This window comes from Dendropsophus ebraccatus, unplaced genomic scaffold (genome assembly GCF_027789765.1).
Source record: "Dendropsophus ebraccatus isolate aDenEbr1 unplaced genomic scaffold, aDenEbr1.pat pat_scaffold_661_ctg1, whole genome shotgun sequence".
In the NCBI taxonomy this organism is placed as follows: Eukaryota; Metazoa; Chordata; class Amphibia; order Anura; family Hylidae; genus Dendropsophus; species Dendropsophus ebraccatus.
Genome location: NW_027210260.1, coordinates 14,539 through 38,620, shown reverse-complemented (window position 1 = coordinate 38,620; position 24,082 = coordinate 14,539). Strand labels below are relative to the sequence as shown.

Sequence of the window (24,082 nt, the reverse complement as noted above, 5' to 3'; positions counted from 1 at the left end):
GAAAGGGGCTTAACTGCAGTGGCTGATTTACCGCCTTCAATGAAAAGTTAGCCAAAGACTTGTTCGGATAGGTTTCGGCATCTGCTAGCAGGGACAGGTCTCTTGTGTTGACGAGGTGGCCGAGTGGTTAAGGCGATGGACTGCTATTCCATTGTGCTCTGCATGCATGGGTTCAAATCCCATCCTCGTCGATTTCTTCTGCCTCTTCCAAGGAGGTATCTTGGTTTGCCTTTTCTATATTGTCAGCAGGTGCAGTGGATGCCCCAAGCAGAGATGTTTACCATCAGCAATCGTGAAGGAGGCAGCATGCCACAAATCAATCCGGAGATCTAGTTACATAGGTAGTAAGGTTGAACAGTAACTCACGTCCGACAAGTTCAACCAAGTGAGGGCTTTGCGTCTTTGAATGGGGTCATCCGGCGCTAGCACATTTCTAACATGTTTCTGCCGTATAAGAAAACATAACAAACATGGCATGCTTACCTACCCGCGATCCGCCGGTGTCACTAAATGTACGTAGCCGCCGCTAGCTCCAAGGTGAGCTCATCTCGGGAGTGACAGCCCGCTCAGCCAATCACTGGCTCGTTTCAGAAGAAACTGCGGCTACAGACAGCGGGGGACACCGGCAATCGCATGGAGACACCGGCTGATCTCGGAGAGGGAAGCATAACATGATTGTTCTGTTTTCTTATATGGCGGCAAGATGTTAAAAAAGTGCTAGCGCCGGAAAACCCCTTTAATTTGTCCTGCATGGTGTTCCCCACTATCCTATTAGGTAGACAATGAAATTTCCACCTTTTGGGTCTTTAGCTAGTATCCATGCTAGTTTCCGCTGCTAAAAGAACCCTAGGGCAGCGTGGAAAAGAAGTGTAAGGTCAGCTAGGAGCAAAGGTCTCCTTTCTCGGAATAGAACGGCAAAAATTTGGTAGAAAGAAAGGCACTGCTGAGATTCGAACTCAGGATCTCCTGTTTACTAGACAGGCGCTATAACCAACTAAGCCACAGCGCCACATGCCACTGTTGCTGCGGAAAGTCAGAAAATGATACAGTGCGAAGCCATGATTTCGAATCACACAAACTCTGATGACTTTATGGAGCAAATGCTGCATTCTCTTTTTCTTCCTCTCAATGCATAAGACGGAATAAAGAGATTGAATGGATACCAGGAAAGCGCTATCATGAGTAAGAGCTAGGACGGGTCAATTTTTAAGCTCTGTGCATTGGTTCATCTTTGAACAAGTTTCCATTAGTATACGTGGGACATGACGTAGTGTAGGAGATGAGATTAGCTCCACTAAGCCAGTGCCTGAAAGACAACATTCAATGATAAAGCAGCCACAGACTTGTTCCAATTGTTTTCACAATCTAGCACCAGGTGAAATCACTTGATGTAGGCGGGGTGGCCGATTGGTTAATTCAATGGTGCTTGTTGCTATCCTGAAATGAAGCCAATGCCATTTCCTGCTCTTGGGCGTTTAGCCATTATGCAGACTTTTTCCCTTGCTCGGATTACCCTAGGTGTAGACGAGTTTGAGGTCAGCTAAGAGCGAGCAGCTCCTTTTAAAAAGAAAATGGCAAAAAAAAATTGAGAAGAAAGGTAGGCACTGCTGAGAGTCGAACTCAGGATCTCCTGTTTACGAGACAGGCGCTTTAACCAACTAAGCCACAGCGCCACAGGCCTCAGCCTGGGGAAGCCAGGAAAGGGGCTTAACTGCAGTGGCTGATTTACCGCCTTCAATGAAAAGTTAGCCAAAGACTTGTTCGGATAGGTTTCGGCATCTGCTAGCAGGGACAGGTCTCTTGTGTTGACGAGGTGGCCGAGTGGTTAAGGCGATGGACTGCTAATCCATTATGCTCTGCATGCATGGGTTCAAATCCCATCCTCGTCGATTTCTTCTGCCTCTTCCAAGGAGGTATCTTGGTTTGCCTTTTCTATATTGTCAGCAGGTGCAGTGGATGCCCCAAGCAGAGATGTTTACCATCAGCAATCGTGAAGGAGGCAGCATGCCACAAATCAATCCGGAGATCTAGTTACATAGGTAGTAAGGTTGAACAGTAACTCACGTCCGACAAGTTCAACCAAGTGAGGGCTTTGCGTCTTTGAATGGGGTCATCCGGCGCTAGCACATTTCTAACATGTTTCTGCCGTATAAGAAAACATAACAAACATGGCATGCTTACCTACCCGCGATCCGCCGGTGTCACTAAATGTACGTAGCCGCCGCTAGCTCCAAGGTGAGCTCATCTCGGGAGTGACAGCCCGCTCAGCCAATCACTGGCTCGTTTCAGAAGAAACTGCGGCTACAGACAGCGGGGGACACCGGCAATCGCATGGAGACACCGGCTGATCTCGGAGAGGGAAGCATAACATGATTGTTCTGTTTTCTTATATGGCGGCAAGATGTTAAAAAAGTGCTAGCGCCGGAAAACCCCTTTAATTTGTCCTGCATGGTGTTCCCCACTATCCTATTAGGTAGACAATGAAATTTCCACCTTTTGGGTCTTTAGCTAGTATCCATGCTAGTTTCCGCTGCTAAAAGAACCCTAGGGCAGCGTGGAAAAGAAGTGTAAGGTCAGCTAGGAGCAAAGGTCTCCTTTCTCGGAATAGAACGGCAAAAATTTGGTAGAAAGAAAGGCACTGCTGAGATTCGAACTCAGGATCTCCTGTTTACTAGACAGGCGCTTTAACCAACTAAGCCACAGCGCCACATGCCACTGTTGCTGCGGAAAGTCAGAAAATGATACAGTGCGAAGCCATGATTTCGAATCACACAAACTCTGATGACTTTATGGAGCAAATGCTGCATTCTCTTTTTCTTCCTCTCAATGCATAAGACGGAATAAAGAGATTGAATGGATACCAGGAAAGCGCTATCATGAGTAAGAGCTAGGACGGGTCAATTTTTAAGCTCTGTGCATTGGTTCATCTTTGAACAAGTTTCCATTAGTATACGTGGGACATGACGTAGTGTAGGAGATGAGATTAGCTCCACTAAGCCAGTGCCTGAAAGACAACATTCAATGATAAAGCAGCCACAGACTTGTTCCAATTGTTTTCACAATCTAGCACCAGGTGAAATCACTTGATGTAGGCGGGGTGGCCGATTGGTTAATTCAATGGTGCTTGTTGCTATCCTGAAATGAAGCCAATGCCATTTCCTGCTCTTGGGCGTTTAGCCATTATGCAGACTTTTTCCCTTGCTCGGATTACCCTAGGTGTAGACGAGTTTGAGGTCAGCTAAGAGCGAGCAGCTCCTTTTAAAAAGAAAATGGCAAAAAAAAATTGAGAAGAAAGGTAGGCACTGCTGAGAGTCGAACTCAGGATCTCCTGTTTACGAGACAGGCGCTTTAACCAACTAAGCCACAGCGCCACAGGCCTCAGCCTGGGGAAGCCAGGAAAGGGGCTTAACTGCAGTGGCTGATTTACCGCCTTCAATGAAAAGTTAGCCAAAGACTTGTTCGGATAGGTTTCGGCATCTGCTAGCAGGGACAGGTCTCTTGTGTTGACGAGGTGGCCGAGTGGTTAAGGCGATGGACTGCTAATCCATTATGCTCTGCATGCATGGGTTCAAATCCCATCCTCGTCGATTTCTTCTGCCTCTTCCAAGGAGGTATCTTGGTTTGCCTTTTCTATATTGTCAGCAGGTGCAGTGGATGCCCCAAGCAGAGATGTTTACCATCAGCAATCGTGAAGGAGGCAGCATGCCACAAATCAATCCGGAGATCTAGTTACATAGGTAGTAAGGTTGAACAGTAACTCACGTCCGACAAGTTCAACCAAGTGAGGGCTTTGCGTCTTTGAATGGGGTCATCCGGCGCTAGCACATTTCTAACATGTTTCTGCCGTATAAGAAAACATAACAAACATGGCATGCTTACCTACCCGCGATCCGCCGGTGTCACTAAATGTACGTAGCCGCCGCTAGCTCCAAGGTGAGCTCATCTCGGGAGTGACAGCCCGCTCAGCCAATCACTGGCTCGTTTCAGAAGAAACTGCGGCTACAGACAGCGGGGGACACCGGCAATCGCATGGAGACACCGGCTGATCTCGGAGAGGGAAGCATAACATGATTGTTCTGTTTTCTTATATGGCGGCAAGATGTTAAAAAAGTGCTAGCGCCGGAAAACCCCTTTAATTTGTCCTGCATGGTGTTCCCCACTATCCTATTAGGTAGACAATGAAATTTCCACCTTTTGGGTCTTTAGCTAGTATCCATGCTAGTTTCCGCTGCTAAAAGAACCCTAGGGCAGCGTGGAAAAGAAGTGTAAGGTCAGCTAGGAGCAAAGGTCTCCTTTCTCGGAATAGAACGGCAAAAATTTGGTAGAAAGAAAGGCACTGCTGAGATTCGAACTCAGGATCTCCTGTTTACTAGACAGGCGCTTTAACCAACTAAGCCACAGCGCCACATGCCACTGTTGCTGCGGAAAGTCAGAAAATGATACAGTGCGAAGCCATGATTTCGAATCACACAAACTCTGATGACTTTATGGAGCAAATGCTGCATTCTCTTTTTCTTCCTCTCAATGCATAAGACGGAATAAAGAGATTGAATGGATACCAGGAAAGCGCTATCATGAGTAAGAGCTAGGACGGGTCAATTTTTAAGCTCTGTGCATTGGTTCATCTTTGAACAAGTTTCCATTAGTATACGTGGGACATGACGTAGTGTAGGAGATGAGATTAGCTCCACTAAGCCAGTGCCTGAAAGACAACATTCAATGATAAAGCAGCCACAGACTTGTTCCAATTGTTTTCACAATCTAGCACCAGGTGAAATCACTTGATGTAGGCGGGGTGGCCGATTGGTTAATTCAATGGTGCTTGTTGCTATCCTGAAATGAAGCCAATGCCATTTCCTGCTCTTGGGCGTTTAGCCATTATGCAGACTTTTTCCCTTGCTCGGATTACCCTAGGTGTAGACGAGTTTGAGGTCAGCTAAGAGCGAGCAGCTCCTTTTAAAAAGAAAATGGCAAAAAAAATTGAGAAGAAAGGTAGGCACTGCTGAGAGTCGAACTCAGGATCTCCTGTTTACGAGACAGGCGCTTTAACCAACTAAGCCACAGCGCCACAGGCCTCAGCCTGGGAAGCCAGGAAAGGGGCTTAACTGCAGTGGCTGATTTACCGCCTTCAATGAAAAGTTAGCCAAAGACTTGTTCGGATAGGTTTCGGCATCTGCTAGCAGGGACAGGTCTCTTGTGTTGACGAGGTGGCCGAGTGGTTAAGGCGATGGACTGCTAATCCATTGTGCTCTGCATGCATGGGTTCAAATCCCATCCTCGTCGATTTCTTCTGCCTCTTCCAAGGAGGTATCTTGGTTTGCCTTTTCTATATTGTCAGCAGGTGCAGTGGATGCCCCAAGCAGAGATGTTTACCATCAGCAATCGTGAAGGAGGCAGCATGCCACAAATCAATCCGGAGATCTAGTTACATAGGTAGTAAGGTTGAACAGTAACTCACGTCCGACAAGTTCAACCAAGTGAGGGCTTTGCGTCTTTGAATGGGGTCATCCGGCGCTAGCACATTTCTAACATGTTTCTGCCGTATAAGAAAACATAACAAACATGGCATGCTTACCTACCCGCGATCCGCCGGTGTCACTAAATGTACGTAGCCGCCGCTAGCTCCAAGGTGAGCTCATCTCGGGAGTGACAGCCCGCTCAGCCAATCACTGGCTCGTTTCAGAAGAAACTGCGGCTACAGACAGCGGGGGACACCGGCAATCGCATGGAGACACCGGCTGATCTCGGAGAGGGAAGCATAACATGATTGTTCTGTTTTCTTATATGGCGGCAAGATGTTAAAAAAGTGCTAGCGCCGGAAAACCCCTTTAATTTGTCCTGCATGGTGTTCCCCACTATCCTATTAGGTAGACAATGAAATTTCCACCTTTTGGGTCTTTAGCTAGTATCCATGCTAGTTTCCGCTGCTAAAAGAACCCTAGGGCAGCGTGGAAAAGAAGTGTAAGGTCAGCTAGGAGCAAAGGTCTCCTTTCTCGGAATAGAACGGCAAAAATTTGGTAGAAAGAAAGGCACTGCTGAGATTCGAACTCAGGATCTCCTGTTTACTAGACAGGCGCTTTAAACCAACTAAGCCACAGCGCCACATGCCACTGTTGCTGCGGAAAGTCAGAAAATGATACAGTGCGAAGCCATGATTTCGAATCACACAAACTCTGATGACTTTATGGAGCAAATGCTGCATTCTCTCTTTCTTCCTCTCAATGCATAAGACGGAATAAAGAGATTGAATGGATACCAGGAAAGCGCTATCATGAGTAAGAGCTAGGGACGGGTCAATTTTTAAGCTCTGTGCATTGGTTCATCTTTGAACAAGTTTCCATTAGTATACGTGGGACATGACGTAGTGTAGGAGATGAGATTAGCTCCACTAAGCAGTGCCTGAAAGACAACATTCAATGATAAAGCAGCCACAGACTTGTTCCAATTGTTTTCACAATCTAGCACCAGGTGAAATCACCTTGATGTAGGCGGGGTGGCCGATTGGTTAATTCAATGGTGCTTGTTGCTATCCTGAAATGAAGCCAATGCCATTTCCTGCTCTTGGGCGTTTAGCCATTATTGCAGACTTTTTCCCTTGCTCGGATTACCCTAGGTGTAGACGAGTTTGAGGTCAGCTAAGAGCGAGCAGCTCCTTTTAAAAGAAAATGGCAAAAAAAAATTGAGAAGAAAGGTAGGCACTGCTGAGAGTCGAACTCAGGATCTCCTGTTTACGAGACAGGCGCTTTTAACCAACTAAGTCCACAGCGCCACAGGCCTCAGCCTGGGGAAGCCAGGGAAAGGGGCTTAACTGCAGTGGCTGATTTACCGCCTTCAATGAAAAGTTAGCCAAAGACTTGTTCGGATAGGTTTTCCGGCATCTGCTAGCAGGGACAGGTCTCTTGTGTTGACGAGGTGGCCGAGGTGGTTAAGGCGATGGACTGCTAATCCATTGTGCTCTGCATGCATGGGTTCAAATCCATCCTCGTCGAATTTCTTCTGCCTCTTCCAAGGAGGTATCTTGGTTTTGCCTTTTCTATATTGTCAGCAGGTGCAGTGGATGCCCCAAGCAGAGATGTTTACCATCAGCAATCGTGAAGGAGGCAGCATGCCACAAATCAATCCGGAGATCTAGTTACATAGGTAGTAAGGTTGAACAGTAACTCACGTCCGACAAGTTCAACCAAGTGAGGGCTTTGCGTCTTTGAATGGCTCATCCGGCGCTAGCACATTTCTAACATGTTTCTGCCGTATAAGAAAACATAACAAACATGGCATGCTTACCTACCCGCGATCCGCCGGTGTCACTAAATGTACGTAGCCGCCGCTAGCTCCGAGGTGAGCTCATCTCGGGAGTGACAGGCCCGCTCAGCCAATCACTGGCTCGTTTCAGAAGAAACCTGCGGCTACAGACAGCGGGGACACCGGCAATCGCATGGAGACACCGGCTGATCTCGGAGAGGGAAGCAAACATGATTGTTCTGTTTTCTTATATGGCGGCAAGATGTTAAAAAAGTGCTAGCGCCGGGAAAACCCCTTTAATTTGTCCTGCATGGTGTTCCCCACTATCCTATTAGGTAGACAATGAAATTTCCACCTTTTGGGTCTTTAGCTAGTATCCATGCTAGTTTCCGCTGCTAAAAGAACCTAGGGCAGCGTGGAAAAGAAGTGTAAGGTCAGCTAGGAGCAAAGGTCTCCTTTCTCGGAATAGAACGGCAAAAATTTGGTAGAAAGAAAGGCACTGCTGAGATTCGAACTCAGGATCTCCTGTTTACTAGACAGGCGCTTTAACCAACTAAGCCACAGCGCCACATGCCACTGTTGCTGCGGAAAGTCAGAAAATGATACAGTGCGAAGCCATGATTTCGAATCACACAAACTCTGATGACTTTATGGAGCAAATGCTGCATTCTCTCTTTCTTCCTCTCAATGCATAAGACGGAATAAAGAGATTGAATGGATACCAGGAAAGCGCTATCATGAGTAAGAGCTAGGACGGGTCAATTTTTAAGCTATGTGCATTGGTTCATCTTTGAACAAGTTTCCATTAGTATACGTGGGACATGACGTAGTGTAGGAGATGAGATTAGCTCCACTAAGCCAGTGCCTGAAAGACAACATTCAATGATAAAGCAGCCACAGACTTGTTCCAATTGTTTTCACAATCTAGCACCAGGTGAAATCACTTGATGTAGGCGAGGGTGGCCGATTGGTTAATTCAATGGTGCTTGTTGCTATCCTGAAATGAAGCCAATGCCATTTCCTGCTCTTGGGCGTTTAGCCATTATGCAGACTTTTTCCCTTGCTCGGATTACCCTAGGTGTTAGACGAGTTGAGGTCAGCTAAGAGCGAGCAGCTCCTTTTAAAAAGAAAATGGCAAAAAAAAAATTGAGAAGAAAGGTAGGCACTGCTGAGTAGTCGAACTCAGGATCTCCTGTTTACGAGACAGGCGCTTTAACCAACTAAGCCACAGCGCCACAGGCCTCAGCCTGGGGAAGCCAGGAAAGGGGCTTAACTGCAGTGGCTGATTTACCGCCTTCAATGAAAAGTTAGCCAAAGACTTGTTCGGATAGGTTTCGGCATCTGCTAGCAGGGACAGGTCTCTTGTGTTGACGAGGTGGCCGAGTGGTTAAGGCGATGGACTGCTAATCCATTGTGCTCTGCATGCATGGGTTCAAATCCCATCCTCGTCGATTTCTTCTGCCTCTTCCAAGGAGGTATCTTGGTTTGCCTTTTCTATATTGTCAGCAGGTGCAGTGGATGCCCCAAGCAGAGATGTTTACCATCAGCAATCGTGAAGGAGGCAGCATGCCACAAATCAATCCGGAGATCTAGTTACATAGGTAGTAAGGTTGAACAGTAACTCACGTCCGACAAGTTCAACCAAGTGAGGGCTTTGCGTCTTTGAATGGGGTCATCCGGCGCTAGCACATTTCTAACATGTTTCTGCCGTATAAGAAAACATAACAAACATGGCATGCTTACCTACCCGCGATCCGCCGGTGTCACTAAATGTACGTAGCCGCCGCTAGCTCCGAGGTGAGCTCATCTCGGGAGTGACAGCCCGCTCAGCCAATCACTGGCTCGTTTCAGAAGAAACTGCGGCTACAGACAGCGGGGGACACCGGCAATCGCATGGAGACACCGGCTGATCTCGGAGAGGGAAGCATAACATGATTGTTCTGTTTTCTTATATGGCGGCAAGATGTTAAAAAAGTGCTAGCGCCGGAAAACCCCTTTAATTTGTCCTGCATGGTGTTCCCCACTATCCTATTAGGTAGACAATGAAATTTCCACCTTTTGGGTCTTTAGCTAGTATCCATGCTAGTTTCCGCTGCTAAAAGAACCCTAGGGCAGCGTGGAAAAGAAGTGTAAGGTCAGCTAGGAGCAAAGGTCTCCTTTCTCGGAATAGAACGGCAAAAATTTGGTAGAAAGAAAGGCACTGCTGAGATTCGAACTCAGGATCTCCTGTTTACTAGACAGGCGCTTTAACCAACTAAGCCACAGCGCCACATGCCACTGTTGCTGCGGAAAGTCAGAAAATGATACAGTGCGAAGCCATGATTTCGAATCACACAAACTCTGATGACTTTATGGAGCAAATGCTGCATTCTCTCTTTCTTCCTCTCAATGCATAAGACGGAATAAAGAGATTGAATGGATACCAGGAAAGCGCTATCATGAGTAAGAGCTAGGACGGGTCAATTTTTAAGCTCTGTGCATTGGTTCATCTTTGAACAAGTTTCCATTAGTATACGTGGGACATGACGTAGTGTAGGAGATGAGATTAGCTCCACTAAGCCAGTGCCTGAAAGACAACATTCAATGATAAAGCAGCCACAGACTTGTTCCAATTGTTTTCACAATCTAGCACCAGGTGAAATCACTTGATGTAGGCGAGGTGGCCGATTGGTTAATTCAATGGTGCTTGTTGCTATCCTGAAATGAAGCCAATGCCATTTCCTGCTCTTGGGCGTTTAGCCATTATGCAGACTTTTTCCCTTGCTCGGATTACCCTAGGTGTAGACGAGTTTGAGGTCAGCTAAGAGCGAGCAGCTCCTTTTAAAAAGAAAATGGCAAAAAAAAATTGAGAAGAAAGGTAGGCACTGCTGAGAGTCGAACTCAGGATCTCCTGTTTACGAGACAGGCGCTTTAACCAACTAAGCCACAGCGCCACAGGCCTCAGCCTGGGGAAGCCAGGAAAGGGGCTTAACTGCAGTGGCTGATTTACCGCCTTCAATGAAAAGTTAGCCAAAGACTTGTTCGGATAGGTTTCGGCATCTGCTAGCAGGGACAGGTCTCTTGTGTTGACGAGGTGGCCGAGTGGTTAAGGCGATGGACTGCTAATCCATTGTGCTCTGCATGCATGGGTTCAAATCCCATCCTCGTCGATTTCTTCTGCCTCTTCCAAGGAGGTATCTTGGTTTGCCTTTTCTATATTGTCAGCAGGTGCAGTGGATGCCCCAAGCAGAGATGTTTACCATCAGCAATCGTGAAGGAGGCAGCATGCCACAAATCAATCCGGAGATCTAGTTACATAGGTAGTAAGGTTGAACAGTAACTCACGTCCGACAAGTTCAACCAAGTGAGGGCTTTGCGTCTTTGAATGGGGTCATCCGGCGCTAGCACATTTCTAACATGTTTCTGCCGTATAAGAAAACATAACAAACATGGCATGCTTACCTACCCGCGATCCGCCGGTGTCACTAAATGTACGTAGCCGCCGCTAGCTCCGAGGTGAGCTCATCTCGGGAGTGACAGCCCGCTCAGCCAATCACTGGCTCGTTTCAGAAGAAACTGCGGCTACAGACAGCGGGGGACACCGGCAATCGCATGGAGACACCGGCTGATCTCGGAGAGGGAAGCATAACATGATTGTTCTGTTTTCTTATATGGCGGCAAGATGTTAAAAAAGTGCTAGCGCCGGAAAACCCCTTTAATTTGTCCTGCATGGTGTTCCCCACTATCCTATTAGGTAGACAATGAAATTTCCACCTTTTGGGTCTTTAGCTAGTATCCATGCTAGTTTCCGCTGCTAAAAGAACCCTAGGGCAGCGTGGAAAAGAAGTGTAAGGTCAGCTAGGAGCAAAGGTCTCCTTTCTCGGAATAGAACGGCAAAAATTTGGTAGAAAGAAAGGCACTGCTGAGATTCGAACTCAGGATCTCCTGTTTACTAGACAGGCGCTTTAACCAACTAAGCCACAGCGCCACATGCCACTGTTGCTGCGGAAAGTCAGAAAATGATACAGTGCGAAGCCATGATTTCGAATCACACAAACTCTGATGACTTTATGGAGCAAATGCTGCATTCTCTCTTTCTTCCTCTCAATGCATAAGACGGAATAAAGAGATTGAATGGATACCAGGAAAGCGCTATCATGAGTAAGAGCTAGGACGGGTCAATTTTTAAGCTCTGTGCATTGGTTCATCTTTGAACAAGTTTCCATTAGTATACGTGGGACATGACGTAGTGTAGGAGATGAGATTAGCTCCACTAAGCCAGTGCCTGAAAGACAACATTCAATGATAAAGCAGCCACAGACTTGTTCCAATTGTTTTCACAATCTAGCACCAGGTGAAATCACTTGATGTAGGCGAGGTGGCCGATTGGTTAATTCAATGGTGCTTGTTGCTATCCTGAAATGAAGCCAATGCCATTTCCTGCTCTTGGGCGTTTAGCCATTATGCAGACTTTTTCCCTTGCTCGGATTACCCTAGGTGTAGACGAGTTTGAGGTCAGCTAAGAGCGAGCAGCTCCTTTTAAAAAGAAAATGGCAAAAAAAAATTGAGAAGAAAGGTAGGCACTGCTGAGAGTCGAATTCAGGATCTCCTGTTTACGAGACAGGCGCTTTAACCAACTAAGCCACAGCGCCACAGGCCTCAGCCTGGGGAAGCCAGGAAAGGGGCTTAACTGCAGTGGCTGATTTACCGCCTTCAATGAAAAGTTAGCCAAAGACTTGTTCGGATAGGTTTCGGCATCTGCTAGCAGGGACAGGTCTCTTGTGTTGACGAGGTGGCCGAGTGGTTAAGGCGATGGACTGCTAATCCATTGTGCTCTGCATGCATGGGTTCAAATCCCATCCTCGTCGATTTCTTCTGCCTCTTCCAAGGAGGTATCTTGGTTTGCCTTTTCTATATTGTCAGCAGGTGCAGTGGATGCCCCAAGCAGAGATGTTTACCATCAGCAATCGTGAAGGAGGCAGCATGCCACAAATCAATCCGGAGATCTAGTTACATAGGTAGTAAGGTTGAACAGTAACTCACGTCCGACAAGTTCAACCAAGTGAGGGCTTTGCGTCTTTGAATGGGGTCATCCGGCGCTAGCACATTTCTAACATGTTTCTGCCGTATAAGAAAACATAACAAACATGGCATGCTTACCTACCCGCGATCCGCCGGTGTCACTAAATGTACGTAGCCGCCGCTAGCTCCGAGGTGAGCTCATCTCGGGAGTGACAGCCCGCTCAGCCAATCACTGGCTCGTTTCAGAAGAAACTGCGGCTACAGACAGCGGGGGACACCGGCAATCGCATGGAGACACCGGCTGATCTCGGAGAGGGAAGCATAACATGATTGTTCTGTTTTCTTATATGGCGGCAAGATGTTAAAAAAGTGCTAGCGCCGGAAAACCCCTTTAATTTGTCCTGCATGGTGTTCCCCACTATCCTATTAGGTAGACAATGAAATTTCCACCTTTTGGGTCTTTAGCTAGTATCCATGCTAGTTTCCGCTGCTAAAAGAACCCTAGGGCAGCGTGGAAAAGAAGTGTAAGGTCAGCTAGGAGCAAAGGTCTCCTTTCTCGGAATAGAACGGCAAAAATTTGGTAGAAAGAAAGGCACTGCTGAGATTCGAACTCAGGATCTCCTGTTTACTAGACAGGCGCTTTAACCAACTAAGCCACAGCGCCACATGCCACTGTTGCTGCGGAAAGTCAGAAAATGATACAGTGCGAAGCCATGATTTCGAATCACACAAACTCTGATGACTTTATGGAGCAAATGCTGCATTCTCTCTTTCTTCCTCTCAATGCATAAGACGGAATAAAGAGATTGAATGGATACCAGGAAAGCGCTATCATGAGTAAGAGCTAGGACGGGTCAATTTTTAAGCTCTGTGCATTGGTTCATCTTTGAACAAGTTTCCATTAGTATACGTGGGACATGACGTAGTGTAGGAGATGAGATTAGCTCCACTAAGCCAGTGCCTGAAAGACAACATTCAATGATAAAGCAGCCACAGACTTGTTCCAATTGTTTTCACAATCTAGCACCAGGTGAAATCACTTGATGTAGGCGAGGTGGCCGATTGGTTAATTCAATGGTGCTTGTTGCTATCCTGAAATGAAGCCAATGCCATTTCCTGCTCTTGGGCGTTTAGCCATTATGCAGACTTTTTCCCTTGCTCGGATTACCCTAGGTGTAGACGAGTTTGAGGTCAGCTAAGAGCGAGCAGCTCCTTTTAAAAAGAAAATGGCAAAAAAAAATTGAGAAGAAAGGTAGGCACTGCTGAGAGTCGAACTCAGGATCTCCTGTTTACGAGACAGGCGCTTTAACCAACTAAGCCACAGCGCCACAGGCCTCAGCCTGGGGAAGCCAGGAAAGGGGCTTAACTGCAGTGGCTGATTTACCGCCTTCAATGAAAAGTTAGCCAAAGACTTGTTCGGATAGGTTTCGGCATCTGCTAGCAGGGACAGGTCTCTTGTGTTGACGAGGTGGCCGAGTGGTTAAGGCGATGGACTGCTAATCCATTGTGCTCTGCATGCATGGGTTCAAATCCCATCCTCGTCGATTTCTTCTGCCTCTTCCAAGGAGGTATCTTGGTTTGCCTTTTCTATATTGTCAGCAGGTGCAGTGGATGCCCCAAGCAGAGATGTTTACCATCAGCAATCGTGAAGGAGGCAGCATGCCACAAATCAATCCGGAGATCTAGTTACATAGGTAGTAAGGTTGAACAGTAACTCACGTCCGACAAGTTCAACCAAGTGAGGGCTTTGCGTCTTTGAATGGGGTCATCCGGCGCTAGCACATTTCTAACATGTTTCTGCCGTATAAGAAAACATAACAAACATGGCATGCTTACCTACCCGCGATCCGCCGGTGTCACTAAATGTACGTAGCCGCCGCTAGCTCCGAGGTGAGCTCATCTCGGGAGTGACAGCCCGCTCAGCCAATCACTGGCTCGTTTCAGAAGAAACTGCGGCTACAGACAGCGGGGGACACCGGCAATCGCATGGAGACACCGGCTGATCTCGGAGAGGGAAGCATAACATGATTGTTCTGTTTTCTTATATGGCGGCAAGATGTTAAAAAAGTGCTAGCGCCGGAAAACCCCTTTAATTTGTCCTGCATGGTGTTCCCCACTATCCTATTAGGTAGACAATGAAATTTCCACCTTTTGGGTCTTTAGCTAGTATCCATGCTAGTTTCCGCTGCTAAAAGAACCCTAGGGCAGCGTGGAAAAGAAGTGTAAGGTCAGCTAGGAGCAAAGGTCTCCTTTCTCGGAATAGAACGGCAAAAATTTGGTAGAAAGAAAGGCACTGCTGAGATTCGAACTCAGGATCTCCTGTTTACTAGACAGGCGCTTTAACCAACTAAGCCACAGCGCCACAATGCCACTGTTGCTGCGGAAAGTAAGAAAATGATACAGTGCGAAGCCATGATTTCGAATCACACAAACTCTGTGACTTTATGGAGCAAATGCTGCATTCTCTCTTTCTTCCTCTCAATGCATAAGACGGAATAAAGAGATTGAATGGATACCAGGAAGCGCTATCATGAGGTAAGAGCTAGGACGGGTCAATTTTTAAGCTCTGTGCATTGGTTCATCTTTGAACAAGTTTCCATTAGTATACGTGGGACATGACGTAGTGTAGGAGATGAGATTAGCTCCACTAAGCCAGTGCCTGAAAGACAACATTCAATGATAAAGCAGCCACAGACTTGTTCCAATTGTTTTCACAATCTAGCACCAGGTGAAATCACTTGATGTAGGCGAGGTGGCCGATTGGTTAATTCAATGGTGCTTGTTGCTATCCTGAAATGAAGCCAATGCCATTTCCTGCTCTTGGGCGTTTAGCCATTATGCAGACTTTTTCCTTGCTCGGATTACCCTAGGTGTAGACGAGTTTGAGGTCAGCTAAGAGCGAGCAGCTCCTTTTAAAAAGAAAATGGCAAAAAAAAATTGAGAAGAAAGGTAGGCACTGCTGAGAGTCGAACTCAGGATCTCCTGTTTACGAGACAGGCGCTTTAACCAACTAAGCCACAGCGCCACAGGCCTCAGCCTGGGGAAGCCAGAAAGGGGCTTAACTGCAGTGGCTGATTACCGCCTTCAATGAAAAGTTAGCCAAAGACTTGTTTCGGATAGGTTTCGGCATCTGCTAGCAGGGACAGGTCTCTTGTGTTGACGAGGTGGCCGAGTGGTTAAGGCGATGGACTGCTAATCCATTGTGCTCTGCATGCATGGGTTCAAATCCCATCCTCGTCGATTCTTCTGCCTCTTCCAAGGAGGTCTCTTGGTTTGCCTTTTCTATATGTCAGCAGGTGCAGTGGATGCCCCAAGCAGAGATGTTTACCATCAGCAATCGTGAAGGAGGCAGCATGCCACAAATCAATCCGGAGATCTAGTTACATAGGTAGTAAGGTTGAACAGTAACTCACGTCCGACAAGTTCAACCAAGTGAGGGCTTTGCGTCTTTGAATGGGGTCATCCGGCGCTAGCACATTTCTAACATGTTCTGCCGTATAAGAAAACATAACAACATGGCATGCTTACCTACCCGCGATCCGCCGGTGTCACTAATGTACGTAGCCGCCGCTAGCTCCGAGGTGAGCTCATCTCGGGAGTGACAGCCCGCTCAGCCAATCACTGGCTCGTTTCAGAAGAACTGCGGCTACAGACAGCGGGGACACCGGCAATCGCATGGAGACACCGGCTGATCTCGGAGAGGGAAGCATAACATGATTGTCTTGTTTTCTTATATGGCGGCAAGATGTTAAAAAAGTGCTAGCGCCGGAAAACCCCTTTAATTTGTCCTTGCATGGGTGTTCCCCACATCCTTATTAGGTAGACAATGAAATTTCCACCTTTTGGGTCTTAGCTAGTATCCATGCTAGTTTCCGCTGCTAAAAGAACCCTAGGGCAGCGTTGGAAAAGAAGTGTAAGGTCAGCTAGGAGCAAAGGTTCTCCTTTCTCGGAATAGAACGGCAAAAATTTGGTAGAAGAAAGGCACTGCTGAGATTCGAACTCAGGATCTCCTGTTTACTAGACAGGCGCTTTAACCAACTAAGCCACAGCGCCACATGCCACTGTTGCTGCGGAAAGTCAGAAAATGATACAGTGCGAAGCCATGATTTCGAATCACACAAACTCTGATGACTTTATGGAGCAAATGCTGCATTCTCTCTTTCTTCCTCTCAATGCATAAGACGGAATAAAGAGATTGAATGGATACCAGGAAAGCGCTATCATGAGTAAGAGCTAGGACGGGTCAATTTTTAAGCTCTGTGCATTGGTTCATCTTTGAACAAGTTTCCATTAGTATACGTGGGACATGACGTAGTGTAGGAGATGAGATTAGCTCCACTAAGCCAGTGCCTGAAAGACAACATTCAATGATAAAGCAGCCACAGACTTGTTCCAATTGTTTTCACAATCTAGCACCAGGTGAAATCACTTGATGTAGGCGAGGTGGCCGATTGGTTAATTCAATGGTGCTTGTTGCTATCCTGAAATGAAGCCAATGCCATTTCCTGCTCTTGGGCGTTTAGCCATTATGCAGACTTTTTCCCTTGCTCGGATTACCCTAGGTGTAGACGAGTTTGAGGTCAGCTAAGAGCGAGCAGCTCCTTTTAAAAAGAAAATGGCAAAAAAAAATTGAGAAGAAAGGTAGGCACTGCTGAGAGTCGAACTCAGGATCTCCTGTTTACGAGACAGGCGCTTTAACCAACTAAGCCACAGCGCCACAGGCCTCAGCCTGGGGAAGCCAGGAAAGGGGCTTAACTGCAGTGGCTGATTTACCGCCTTCAATGAAAAGTTAGCCAAAGACTTGTTCGGATAGGTTTCGGCATCTGCTAGCAGGGACAGGTCTCTTGTGTTGACGAGGTGGCCGAGTGGTTAAGGCGATGGACTGCTAATCCATTGTGCTCTGCATGCATGGGTTCAAATCCCATCCTCGTCGATTTCTTCTGCCTCTTCCAAGGAGGTATCTTGGTTTGCCTTTTCTATATTGTCAGCAGGTGCAGTGGATGCCCCAAGCAGAGATGTTTACCATCAGCAATCGTGAAGGAGGCAGCATGCCACAAATCAATCCGGAGATCTAGTTACATAGGTAGTAAGGTTGAACAGTAACTCACGTCCGACAAGTTCAACCAAGTGAGGGCTTTGCGTCTTTGAATGGGGTCATCCGGCGCTAGCACATTTCTAACATGTTTCTGCCGTATAAGAAAACATAACAAACATGGCATGCTTACCTACCCGCGATCCGCCGGTGTCACTAAATGTACGTAGCCGCCGCTAGCTCCGAGGTGAGCTCATCTCGGGAGTGACAGCCCGCTCAGCCAATCACTGGCTCGTTTCAGAAGAAACTGCGGCTACAGACAGCGGGGGACACCGGCAATCGCATGGAGACACCGGCTGATCTCGGAGAGGGAAGCATAACATGATTGTTCTGTTTTCTTATATGGCGGCAAGATGTTAAAAAAGTGCTAGCGCCGGAAAACCCCTTTAATTTGTCCTGCATGGTGTTCCCCACTATCCTATTAGGTAGACAATGAAATTTCCACCTTTTGGGTCTTTAGCTAGTATCCATGCTAGTTTCCGCTGCTAAAAGAACCCTAGGGCAGCGTGGAAAAGAAGTGTAAGGTCAGCTAGGAGCAAAGGTCTCCTTTCTCGGAATAGAACGGCAAAAATTTGGTAGAAAGAAAGGCACTGCTGAGATTCGAACTCAGGATCTCCTGTTTACTAGACAGGCGCTTTAACCAACTAAGCCACAGCGCCACATGCCACTGTTGCTGCGGAAAGTCAGAAAATGATACAGTGCGAAGCCATGATTTCGAATCACACAAACTCTGATGACTTTATGGAGCAAATGCTGCATTCTCTCTTTCTTCCTCTCAATGCATAAGACGGAATAAAGAGATTGAATGGATACCAGGAAAGCGCTATCATGAGTAAGAGCTAGGACGGGTCAATTTTTAAGCTCTGTGCATTGGTTCATCTTTGAACAAGTTTCCATTAGTATACGTGGGACATGACGTAGTGTAGGAGATGAGATTAGCTCCACTAAGCCAGTGCCTGAAAGACAACATTCAATGATAAAGCAGCCACAGACTTGTTCCAATTGTTTTCACAATCTAGCACCAGGTGAAATCACTTGATGTAGGCGAGGTGGCCGATTGGTTAATTCAATGGTGCTTGTTGCTATCCTGAAATGAAGCCAATGCCATTTCCTGCTCTTGGGCGTTTAGCCATTATGCAGACTTTTTCCCTTGCTCGGATTACCCTAGGTGTAGACGAGTTTGAGGTCAGCTAAGAGCGAGCAGCTCCTTTTAAAAAGAAAATGGCAAAAAAAAATTGAGAAGAAAGGTAGGCACTGCTGAGAGTCGAACTCAGGATCTCCTGTTTACGAGACAGGCGCTTTAACCAACTAAGCCACAGCGCCACAGGCCTCAGCCTGGGGAAGCCAGGAAAGGGGCTTAACTGCAGTGGCTGATTTACCGCCTTCAATGAAAAGTTAGCCAAAGACTTGTTCGGATAGGTTTCGGCATCTGCTAGCAGGGACAGGTCTCTTGTGTTGACGAGGTGGCCGAGTGGTTAAGGCGATGGACTGCTAATCCATTGTGCTCTGCATGCATGGGTTCAAATCCCATCCTCGTCGATTTCTTCTGCCTCTTCCAAGGAGGTATCTTGGTTTGCCTTTTCTATATTGTCAGCAGGTGCAGTGGATGCCCCAAGCAGAGATGTTTACCATCAGCAATCGTGAAGGAGGCAGCATGCCACAAATCAATCCGGAGATCTAGTTACATAGGTAGTAAGGTTGAACAGTAACTCACGTCCGACAAGTTCAACCAAGTGAGGGCTTTGCGTCTTTGAATGGGGTCATCCGGCGCTAGCACATTTCTAACATGTTTCTGCCGTATAAGAAAACATAACAAACATGGCATGCTTACCTACCCGCGATCCGCCGGTGTCACTAAATGTACGTAGCCGCCGCTAGCTCCGAGGTGAGCTCATCTCGGGAGTGACAGCCCGCTCAGCCAATCACTGGCTCGTTTCAGAAGAAACTGCGGCTACAGACAGCGGGGGACACCGGCAATCGCATGGAGACACCGGCTGATCTCGGAGAGGGAAGCATAACATGATTGTTCTGTTTTCTTATATGGCGGCAAGATGTTAAAAAAGTGCTAGCGCCGGAAAACCCCTTTAATTTGTCCTGCATGGTGTTCCCCACTATCCTATTAGGTAGACAATGAAATTTCCACCTTTTGGGTCTTTAGCTAGTATCCATGCTAGTTTCCGCTGCTAAAAGAACCCTAGGGCAGCGTGGAAAAGAAGTGTAAGGTCAGCTAGGAGCAAAGGTCTCCTTTCTCGGAATAGAACGGCAAAAATTTGGTAGAAAGAAAGGCACTGCTGAGATTCGAACTCAGGATCTCCTGTTTACTAGACAGGCGCTTTAACCAACTAAGCCACAGCGCCACATGCCACTGTTGCTGCGGAAAGTCAGAAAATGATACAGTGCGAAGCCATGATTTCGAATCACACAAACTCTGATGACTTTATGGAGCAAATGCTGCATTCTCTCTTTCTTCCTCTCAATGCATAAGACGGAATAAAGAGATTGAATGGATACCAGGAAAGCGCTATCATGAGTAAGAGCTAGGACGGGTCAATTTTTAAGCTCTGTGCATTGGTTCATCTTTGAACAAGTTTCCATTAGTATACGTGGGACATGACGTAGTGTAGGAGATGAGATTAGCTCCACTAAGCCAGTGCCTGAAAGACAACATTCAATGATAAAGCAGCCACAGACTTGTTCCAATTGTTTTCACAATCTAGCACCAGGTGAAATCACTTGATGTAGGCGAGGTGGCCGATTGGTTAATTCAATGGTGCTTGTTGCTATCCTGAAATGAAGCCAATGCCATTTCCTGCTCTTGGGCGTTTAGCCATTATGCAGACTTTTTCCCTTGCTCGGATTACCCTAGGTGTAGACGAGTTTGAGGTCAGCTAAGAGCGAGCAGCTCCTTTTAAAAAGAAAATGGCAAAAAAAAATTGAGAAGAAAGGTAGGCACTGCTGAGAGTCGAACTCAGGATCTCCTGTTTACGAGACAGGCGCTTTAACCAACTAAGCCACAGCGCCACAGGCCTCAGCCTGGGGAAGCCAGGAAAGGGGCTTAACTGCAGTGGCTGATTTACCGCCTTCAATGAAAAGTTAGCCAAAGACTTGTTCGGATAGGTTTCGGCATCTGCTAGCAGGGACAGGTCTCTTGTGTTGACGAGGTGGCCGAGTGGTTAAGGCGATGGACTGCTAATCCATTGTGCTCTGCATGCATGGGTTCAAATCCCATCCTCGTCGATTTCTTCTGCCTCTTCCAAGGAGGTATCTTGGTTTGCCTTTTCTATATTGTCAGCAGGTGCAGTGGATGCCCCAAGCAGAGATGTTTACCATCAGCAATCGTGAAGGAGGCAGCATGCCACAAATCAATCCGGAGATCTAGTTACATAGGTAGTAAGGTTGAACAGTAACTCACGTCCGACAAGTTCAACCAAGTGAGGGCTTTGCGTCTTTGAATGGGGTCATCCGGCGCTAGCACATTTCTAACATGTTTCTGCCGTATAAGAAAACATAACAAACATGGCATGCTTACCTACCCGCGATCCGCCGGTGTCACTAAATGTACGTAGCCGCCGCTAGCTCCGAGGTGAGCTCATCTCGGGAGTGACAGCCCGCTCAGCCAATCACTGGCTCGTTTCAGAAGAAACTGCGGCTACAGACAGCGGGGGACACCGGCAATCGCATGGAGACACCGGCTGATCTCGGAGAGGGAAGCATAACATGATTGTTCTGTTTTCTTATATGGCGGCAAGATGTTAAAAAAGTGCTAGCGCCGGAAAACCCCTTTAATTTGTCCTGCATGGTGTTCCCCACTATCCTATTAGGTAGACAATGAAATTTCCACCTTTTGGGTCTTTAGCTAGTATCCATGCTAGTTTCCGCTGCTAAAAGAACCCTAGGGCAGCGTGGAAAAGAAGTGTAAGGTCAGCTAGGAGCAAAGGTCTCCTTTCTCGGAATAGAACGGCAAAAATTTGGTAGAAAGAAAGGCACTGCTGAGATTCGAACTCAGGATCTCCTGTTTACTAGACAGGCGCTTTAACCAACTAAGCCACAGCGCCACATGCCACTGTTGCTGCGGAAAGTCAGAAAATGATACAGTGCGAAGCCATGATTTCGAATCACACAAACTCTGATGACTTTATGGAGCAAATGCTGCATTCTCTCTTTCTTCCTCTCAATGCATAAGACGGAATAAAGAGATTGAATGGATACCAGGAAAGCGCTATCATGAGTAAGAGCTAGGACGGGTCAATTTTTAAGCTCTGTGCATTGGTTCATCTTTGAACAAGTTTCCATTAGTATACGTGGGACATGACGTAGTGTAGGAGATGAGATTAGCTCCACTAAGCCAGTGCCTGAAAGACAACATTCAATGATAAAGCAGCCACAGACTTGTTCCAATTGTTTTCACAATCTAGCACCAGGTGAAATCACTTGATGTAGGCGAGGTGGCCGATTGGTTAATTCAATGGTGCTTGTTGCTATCCTGAAATGAAGCCAATGCCATTTCCTGCTCTTGGGCGTTTAGCCATTATGCAGACTTTTTCCCTTGCTCGGATTACCCTAGGTGTAGACGAGTTTGAGGTCAGCTAAGAGCGAGCAGCTCCTTTTAAAAAGAAAATGGCAAAAAAAAATTGAGAAGAAAGGTAGGCACTGCTGAGAGTCGAACTCAGGATCTCCTGTTTACGAGACAGGCGCTTTAACCAACTAAGCCACAGCGCCACAGGCCTCAGCCTGGGGAAGCCAGGAAAGGGGCTTAACTGCAGTGGCTGATTTACCGCCTTCAATGAAAAGTTAGCCAAAGACTTGTTCGGATAGGTTTCGGCATCTGCTAGCAGGGACAGGTCTCTTGTGTTGACGAGGTGGCCGAGTGGTTAAGGCGATGGACTGCTAATCCATTGTGCTCTGCATGCATGGGTTCAAATCCCATCCTCGTCGATTTCTTCTGCCTCTTCCAAGGAGGTATCTTGGTTTGCCTTTTCTATATTGTCAGCAGGTGCAGTGGATGCCCCAAGCAGAGATGTTTACCATCAGCAATCGTGAAGGAGGCAGCATGCCACAAATCAATCCGGAGATCTAGTTACATAGGTAGTAAGGTTGAACAGTAACTCACGTCCGACAAGTTCAACCAAGTGAGGGCTTTGCGTCTTTGAATGGGGTCATCCGGCGCTAGCACATTTCTAACATGTTTCTGCCGTATAAGAAAACATAACAAACATGGCATGCTTACCTACCCGCGATCCGCCGGTGTCACTAAATGTACGTAGCCGCCGCTAGCTCCGAGGTGAGCTCATCTCGGGAGTGACAGCCCGCTCAGCCAATCACTGGCTCGTTTCAGAAGAAACTGCGGCTACAGACAGCGGGGGACACCGGCAATCGCATGGAGACACCGGCTGATCTCGGAGAGGGAAGCATAACATGATTGTTCTGTTTTCTTATATGGCGGCAAGATGTTAAAAAAGTGCTAGCGCCGGAAAACCCCTTTAATTTGTCCTGCATGGTGTTCCCCACTATCCTATTAGGTAGACAATGAAATTTCCACCTTTTGGGTCTTTAGCTAGTATCCATGCTAGTTTCCGCTGCTAAAAGAACCCTAGGGCAGCGTGGAAAAGAAGTGTAAGGTCAGCTAGGAGCAAAGGTCTCCTTTCTCGGAATAGAACGGCAAAAATTTGGTAGAAAGAAAGGCACTGCTGAGATTCGAACTCAGGATCTCCTGTTTACTAGACAGGCGCTTTAACCAACTAAGCCACAGCGCCACATGCCACTGTTGCTGCGGAAAGTCAGAAAATGATACAGTGCGAAGCCATGATTTCGAATCACACAAACTCTGATGACTTTATGGAGCAAATGCTGCATTCTCTCTTTCTTCCTCTCAATGCATAAGACGGAATAAAGAGATTGAATGGATACCAGGAAAGCGCTATCATGAGTAAGAGCTAGGACGGGTCAATTTTTAAGCTCTGTGCATTGGTTCATCTTTGAACAAGTTTCCATTAGTATACGTGGGACATGACGTAGTGTAGGAGATGAGATTAGCTCCACTAAGCCAGTGCCTGAAAGACAACATTCAATGATAAAGCAGCCACAGACTTGTTCCAATTGTTTTCACAATCTAGCACCAGGTGAAATCACTTGATGTAGGCGAGGTGGCCGATTGGTTAATTCAATGGTGCTTGTTGCTATCCTGAAATGAAGCCAATGCCATTTCCTGCTCTTGGGCGTTTAGCCATTATGCAGACTTTTTCCCTTGCTCGGATTACCCTAGGTGTAGACGAGTTTGAGGTCAGCTAAGAGCGAGCAGCTCCTTTTAAAAAGAAAATGGCAAAAAAAAATTGAGAAGAAAGGTAGGCACTGCTGAGAGTCGAACTCAGGATCTCCTGTTTACGAGACAGGCGCTTTAACCAACTAAGCCACAGCGCCACAGGCCTCAGCCTGGGGAAGCCAGGAAAGGGGCTTAACTGCAGTGGCTGATTTACCGCCTTCAATGAAAAGTTAGCCAAAGACTTGTTCGGATAGGTTTCGGCATCTGCTAGCAGGGACAGGTCTCTTGTGTTGACGAGGTGGCCGAGTGGTTAAGGCGATGGACTGCTAATCCATTGTGCTCTGCATGCATGGGTTCAAATCCCATCCTCGTCGATTTCTTCTGCCTCTTCCAAGGAGGTATCTTGGTTTGCCTTTTCTATATTGTCAGCAGGTGCAGTGGATGCCCCAAGCAGAGATGTTTACCATCAGCAATCGTGAAGGAGGCAGCAT

General features: G+C 47.1%; 43 non-coding genes across 43 annotated transcripts; 15 read left to right on the top strand and 28 right to left on the bottom strand.

The window, feature by feature from the left end:
- Positions 1-109: 109 nt before the first annotated feature.
- On the top strand, positions 110-191 carry TRNAS-GCU (transfer RNA serine (anticodon GCU)). Its single transcript has one exon. It is a non-coding gene; the product is annotated as a tRNA-Ser (tRNA).
- Positions 192-935: 744 nt separating this feature from the next.
- TRNAT-AGU (transfer RNA threonine (anticodon AGU)) lies at positions 936-1,009 on the bottom strand. The gene has a single exon. It is a non-coding gene; the product is annotated as a tRNA-Thr (tRNA).
- A 590-nt stretch (positions 1,010-1,599) lies between these two features.
- On the bottom strand, positions 1,600-1,673 carry TRNAT-CGU (transfer RNA threonine (anticodon CGU)). Its single transcript has one exon. It is a non-coding gene; the product is annotated as a tRNA-Thr (tRNA).
- A 134-nt stretch (positions 1,674-1,807) lies between these two features.
- TRNAS-GCU (transfer RNA serine (anticodon GCU)) lies at positions 1,808-1,889 on the top strand. Its single transcript has one exon. It is a non-coding gene; the product is annotated as a tRNA-Ser (tRNA).
- A 744-nt stretch (positions 1,890-2,633) lies between these two features.
- Positions 2,634-2,707, bottom strand: TRNAT-AGU (transfer RNA threonine (anticodon AGU)). The gene has a single exon. It is a non-coding gene; the product is annotated as a tRNA-Thr (tRNA).
- A 590-nt stretch (positions 2,708-3,297) lies between these two features.
- On the bottom strand, positions 3,298-3,371 carry TRNAT-CGU (transfer RNA threonine (anticodon CGU)). Its single transcript has one exon. It is a non-coding gene; the product is annotated as a tRNA-Thr (tRNA).
- Positions 3,372-3,505: 134 nt separating this feature from the next.
- On the top strand, positions 3,506-3,587 carry TRNAS-GCU (transfer RNA serine (anticodon GCU)). Its single transcript has one exon. It is a non-coding gene; the product is annotated as a tRNA-Ser (tRNA).
- Positions 3,588-4,331: 744 nt separating this feature from the next.
- On the bottom strand, positions 4,332-4,405 carry TRNAT-AGU (transfer RNA threonine (anticodon AGU)). The gene has a single exon. It is a non-coding gene; the product is annotated as a tRNA-Thr (tRNA).
- A 589-nt stretch (positions 4,406-4,994) lies between these two features.
- On the bottom strand, positions 4,995-5,068 carry TRNAT-CGU (transfer RNA threonine (anticodon CGU)). The gene has a single exon. It is a non-coding gene; the product is annotated as a tRNA-Thr (tRNA).
- A 133-nt stretch (positions 5,069-5,201) lies between these two features.
- Positions 5,202-5,283, top strand: TRNAS-GCU (transfer RNA serine (anticodon GCU)). Its single transcript has one exon. It is a non-coding gene; the product is annotated as a tRNA-Ser (tRNA).
- A 744-nt stretch (positions 5,284-6,027) lies between these two features.
- On the bottom strand, positions 6,028-6,102 carry TRNAT-AGU (transfer RNA threonine (anticodon AGU)). The gene has a single exon. It is a non-coding gene; the product is annotated as a tRNA-Thr (tRNA).
- A 591-nt stretch (positions 6,103-6,693) lies between these two features.
- TRNAT-CGU (transfer RNA threonine (anticodon CGU)) lies at positions 6,694-6,769 on the bottom strand. The gene has a single exon. It is a non-coding gene; the product is annotated as a tRNA-Thr (tRNA).
- A 137-nt stretch (positions 6,770-6,906) lies between these two features.
- TRNAS-GCU (transfer RNA serine (anticodon GCU)) lies at positions 6,907-6,988 on the top strand. The gene has a single exon. It is a non-coding gene; the product is annotated as a tRNA-Ser (tRNA).
- Positions 6,989-7,733: 745 nt separating this feature from the next.
- Positions 7,734-7,807, bottom strand: TRNAT-AGU (transfer RNA threonine (anticodon AGU)). Its single transcript has one exon. It is a non-coding gene; the product is annotated as a tRNA-Thr (tRNA).
- Positions 7,808-8,399: 592 nt separating this feature from the next.
- On the bottom strand, positions 8,400-8,474 carry TRNAT-CGU (transfer RNA threonine (anticodon CGU)). The gene has a single exon. It is a non-coding gene; the product is annotated as a tRNA-Thr (tRNA).
- Positions 8,475-8,608: 134 nt separating this feature from the next.
- TRNAS-GCU (transfer RNA serine (anticodon GCU)) lies at positions 8,609-8,690 on the top strand. Its single transcript has one exon. It is a non-coding gene; the product is annotated as a tRNA-Ser (tRNA).
- A 744-nt stretch (positions 8,691-9,434) lies between these two features.
- On the bottom strand, positions 9,435-9,508 carry TRNAT-AGU (transfer RNA threonine (anticodon AGU)). The gene has a single exon. It is a non-coding gene; the product is annotated as a tRNA-Thr (tRNA).
- Positions 9,509-10,098: 590 nt separating this feature from the next.
- Positions 10,099-10,172, bottom strand: TRNAT-CGU (transfer RNA threonine (anticodon CGU)). Its single transcript has one exon. It is a non-coding gene; the product is annotated as a tRNA-Thr (tRNA).
- Positions 10,173-10,306: 134 nt separating this feature from the next.
- On the top strand, positions 10,307-10,388 carry TRNAS-GCU (transfer RNA serine (anticodon GCU)). Its single transcript has one exon. It is a non-coding gene; the product is annotated as a tRNA-Ser (tRNA).
- A 744-nt stretch (positions 10,389-11,132) lies between these two features.
- TRNAT-AGU (transfer RNA threonine (anticodon AGU)) lies at positions 11,133-11,206 on the bottom strand. Its single transcript has one exon. It is a non-coding gene; the product is annotated as a tRNA-Thr (tRNA).
- A 590-nt stretch (positions 11,207-11,796) lies between these two features.
- TRNAT-CGU (transfer RNA threonine (anticodon CGU)) lies at positions 11,797-11,870 on the bottom strand. The gene has a single exon. It is a non-coding gene; the product is annotated as a tRNA-Thr (tRNA).
- Positions 11,871-12,004: 134 nt separating this feature from the next.
- TRNAS-GCU (transfer RNA serine (anticodon GCU)) lies at positions 12,005-12,086 on the top strand. The gene has a single exon. It is a non-coding gene; the product is annotated as a tRNA-Ser (tRNA).
- A 744-nt stretch (positions 12,087-12,830) lies between these two features.
- On the bottom strand, positions 12,831-12,904 carry TRNAT-AGU (transfer RNA threonine (anticodon AGU)). The gene has a single exon. It is a non-coding gene; the product is annotated as a tRNA-Thr (tRNA).
- Positions 12,905-13,494: 590 nt separating this feature from the next.
- On the bottom strand, positions 13,495-13,568 carry TRNAT-CGU (transfer RNA threonine (anticodon CGU)). Its single transcript has one exon. It is a non-coding gene; the product is annotated as a tRNA-Thr (tRNA).
- Positions 13,569-13,702: 134 nt separating this feature from the next.
- TRNAS-GCU (transfer RNA serine (anticodon GCU)) lies at positions 13,703-13,784 on the top strand. The gene has a single exon. It is a non-coding gene; the product is annotated as a tRNA-Ser (tRNA).
- A 744-nt stretch (positions 13,785-14,528) lies between these two features.
- TRNAT-AGU (transfer RNA threonine (anticodon AGU)) lies at positions 14,529-14,602 on the bottom strand. The gene has a single exon. It is a non-coding gene; the product is annotated as a tRNA-Thr (tRNA).
- A 589-nt stretch (positions 14,603-15,191) lies between these two features.
- Positions 15,192-15,265, bottom strand: TRNAT-CGU (transfer RNA threonine (anticodon CGU)). Its single transcript has one exon. It is a non-coding gene; the product is annotated as a tRNA-Thr (tRNA).
- Positions 15,266-15,398: 133 nt separating this feature from the next.
- On the top strand, positions 15,399-15,480 carry TRNAS-GCU (transfer RNA serine (anticodon GCU)). Its single transcript has one exon. It is a non-coding gene; the product is annotated as a tRNA-Ser (tRNA).
- Positions 15,481-16,219: 739 nt separating this feature from the next.
- On the bottom strand, positions 16,220-16,293 carry TRNAT-AGU (transfer RNA threonine (anticodon AGU)). The gene has a single exon. It is a non-coding gene; the product is annotated as a tRNA-Thr (tRNA).
- A 590-nt stretch (positions 16,294-16,883) lies between these two features.
- Positions 16,884-16,957, bottom strand: TRNAT-CGU (transfer RNA threonine (anticodon CGU)). The gene has a single exon. It is a non-coding gene; the product is annotated as a tRNA-Thr (tRNA).
- Positions 16,958-17,091: 134 nt separating this feature from the next.
- TRNAS-GCU (transfer RNA serine (anticodon GCU)) lies at positions 17,092-17,173 on the top strand. The gene has a single exon. It is a non-coding gene; the product is annotated as a tRNA-Ser (tRNA).
- Positions 17,174-17,917: 744 nt separating this feature from the next.
- On the bottom strand, positions 17,918-17,991 carry TRNAT-AGU (transfer RNA threonine (anticodon AGU)). Its single transcript has one exon. It is a non-coding gene; the product is annotated as a tRNA-Thr (tRNA).
- Positions 17,992-18,581: 590 nt separating this feature from the next.
- On the bottom strand, positions 18,582-18,655 carry TRNAT-CGU (transfer RNA threonine (anticodon CGU)). Its single transcript has one exon. It is a non-coding gene; the product is annotated as a tRNA-Thr (tRNA).
- Positions 18,656-18,789: 134 nt separating this feature from the next.
- TRNAS-GCU (transfer RNA serine (anticodon GCU)) lies at positions 18,790-18,871 on the top strand. Its single transcript has one exon. It is a non-coding gene; the product is annotated as a tRNA-Ser (tRNA).
- Positions 18,872-19,615: 744 nt separating this feature from the next.
- On the bottom strand, positions 19,616-19,689 carry TRNAT-AGU (transfer RNA threonine (anticodon AGU)). Its single transcript has one exon. It is a non-coding gene; the product is annotated as a tRNA-Thr (tRNA).
- A 590-nt stretch (positions 19,690-20,279) lies between these two features.
- Positions 20,280-20,353, bottom strand: TRNAT-CGU (transfer RNA threonine (anticodon CGU)). Its single transcript has one exon. It is a non-coding gene; the product is annotated as a tRNA-Thr (tRNA).
- Positions 20,354-20,487: 134 nt separating this feature from the next.
- TRNAS-GCU (transfer RNA serine (anticodon GCU)) lies at positions 20,488-20,569 on the top strand. Its single transcript has one exon. It is a non-coding gene; the product is annotated as a tRNA-Ser (tRNA).
- Positions 20,570-21,313: 744 nt separating this feature from the next.
- Positions 21,314-21,387, bottom strand: TRNAT-AGU (transfer RNA threonine (anticodon AGU)). Its single transcript has one exon. It is a non-coding gene; the product is annotated as a tRNA-Thr (tRNA).
- A 590-nt stretch (positions 21,388-21,977) lies between these two features.
- TRNAT-CGU (transfer RNA threonine (anticodon CGU)) lies at positions 21,978-22,051 on the bottom strand. Its single transcript has one exon. It is a non-coding gene; the product is annotated as a tRNA-Thr (tRNA).
- Positions 22,052-22,185: 134 nt separating this feature from the next.
- TRNAS-GCU (transfer RNA serine (anticodon GCU)) lies at positions 22,186-22,267 on the top strand. The gene has a single exon. It is a non-coding gene; the product is annotated as a tRNA-Ser (tRNA).
- Positions 22,268-23,011: 744 nt separating this feature from the next.
- Positions 23,012-23,085, bottom strand: TRNAT-AGU (transfer RNA threonine (anticodon AGU)). The gene has a single exon. It is a non-coding gene; the product is annotated as a tRNA-Thr (tRNA).
- A 590-nt stretch (positions 23,086-23,675) lies between these two features.
- TRNAT-CGU (transfer RNA threonine (anticodon CGU)) lies at positions 23,676-23,749 on the bottom strand. Its single transcript has one exon. It is a non-coding gene; the product is annotated as a tRNA-Thr (tRNA).
- Positions 23,750-23,883: 134 nt separating this feature from the next.
- Positions 23,884-23,965, top strand: TRNAS-GCU (transfer RNA serine (anticodon GCU)). The gene has a single exon. It is a non-coding gene; the product is annotated as a tRNA-Ser (tRNA).
- The last annotated feature ends 117 nt before the right edge of the window (positions 23,966-24,082 follow it).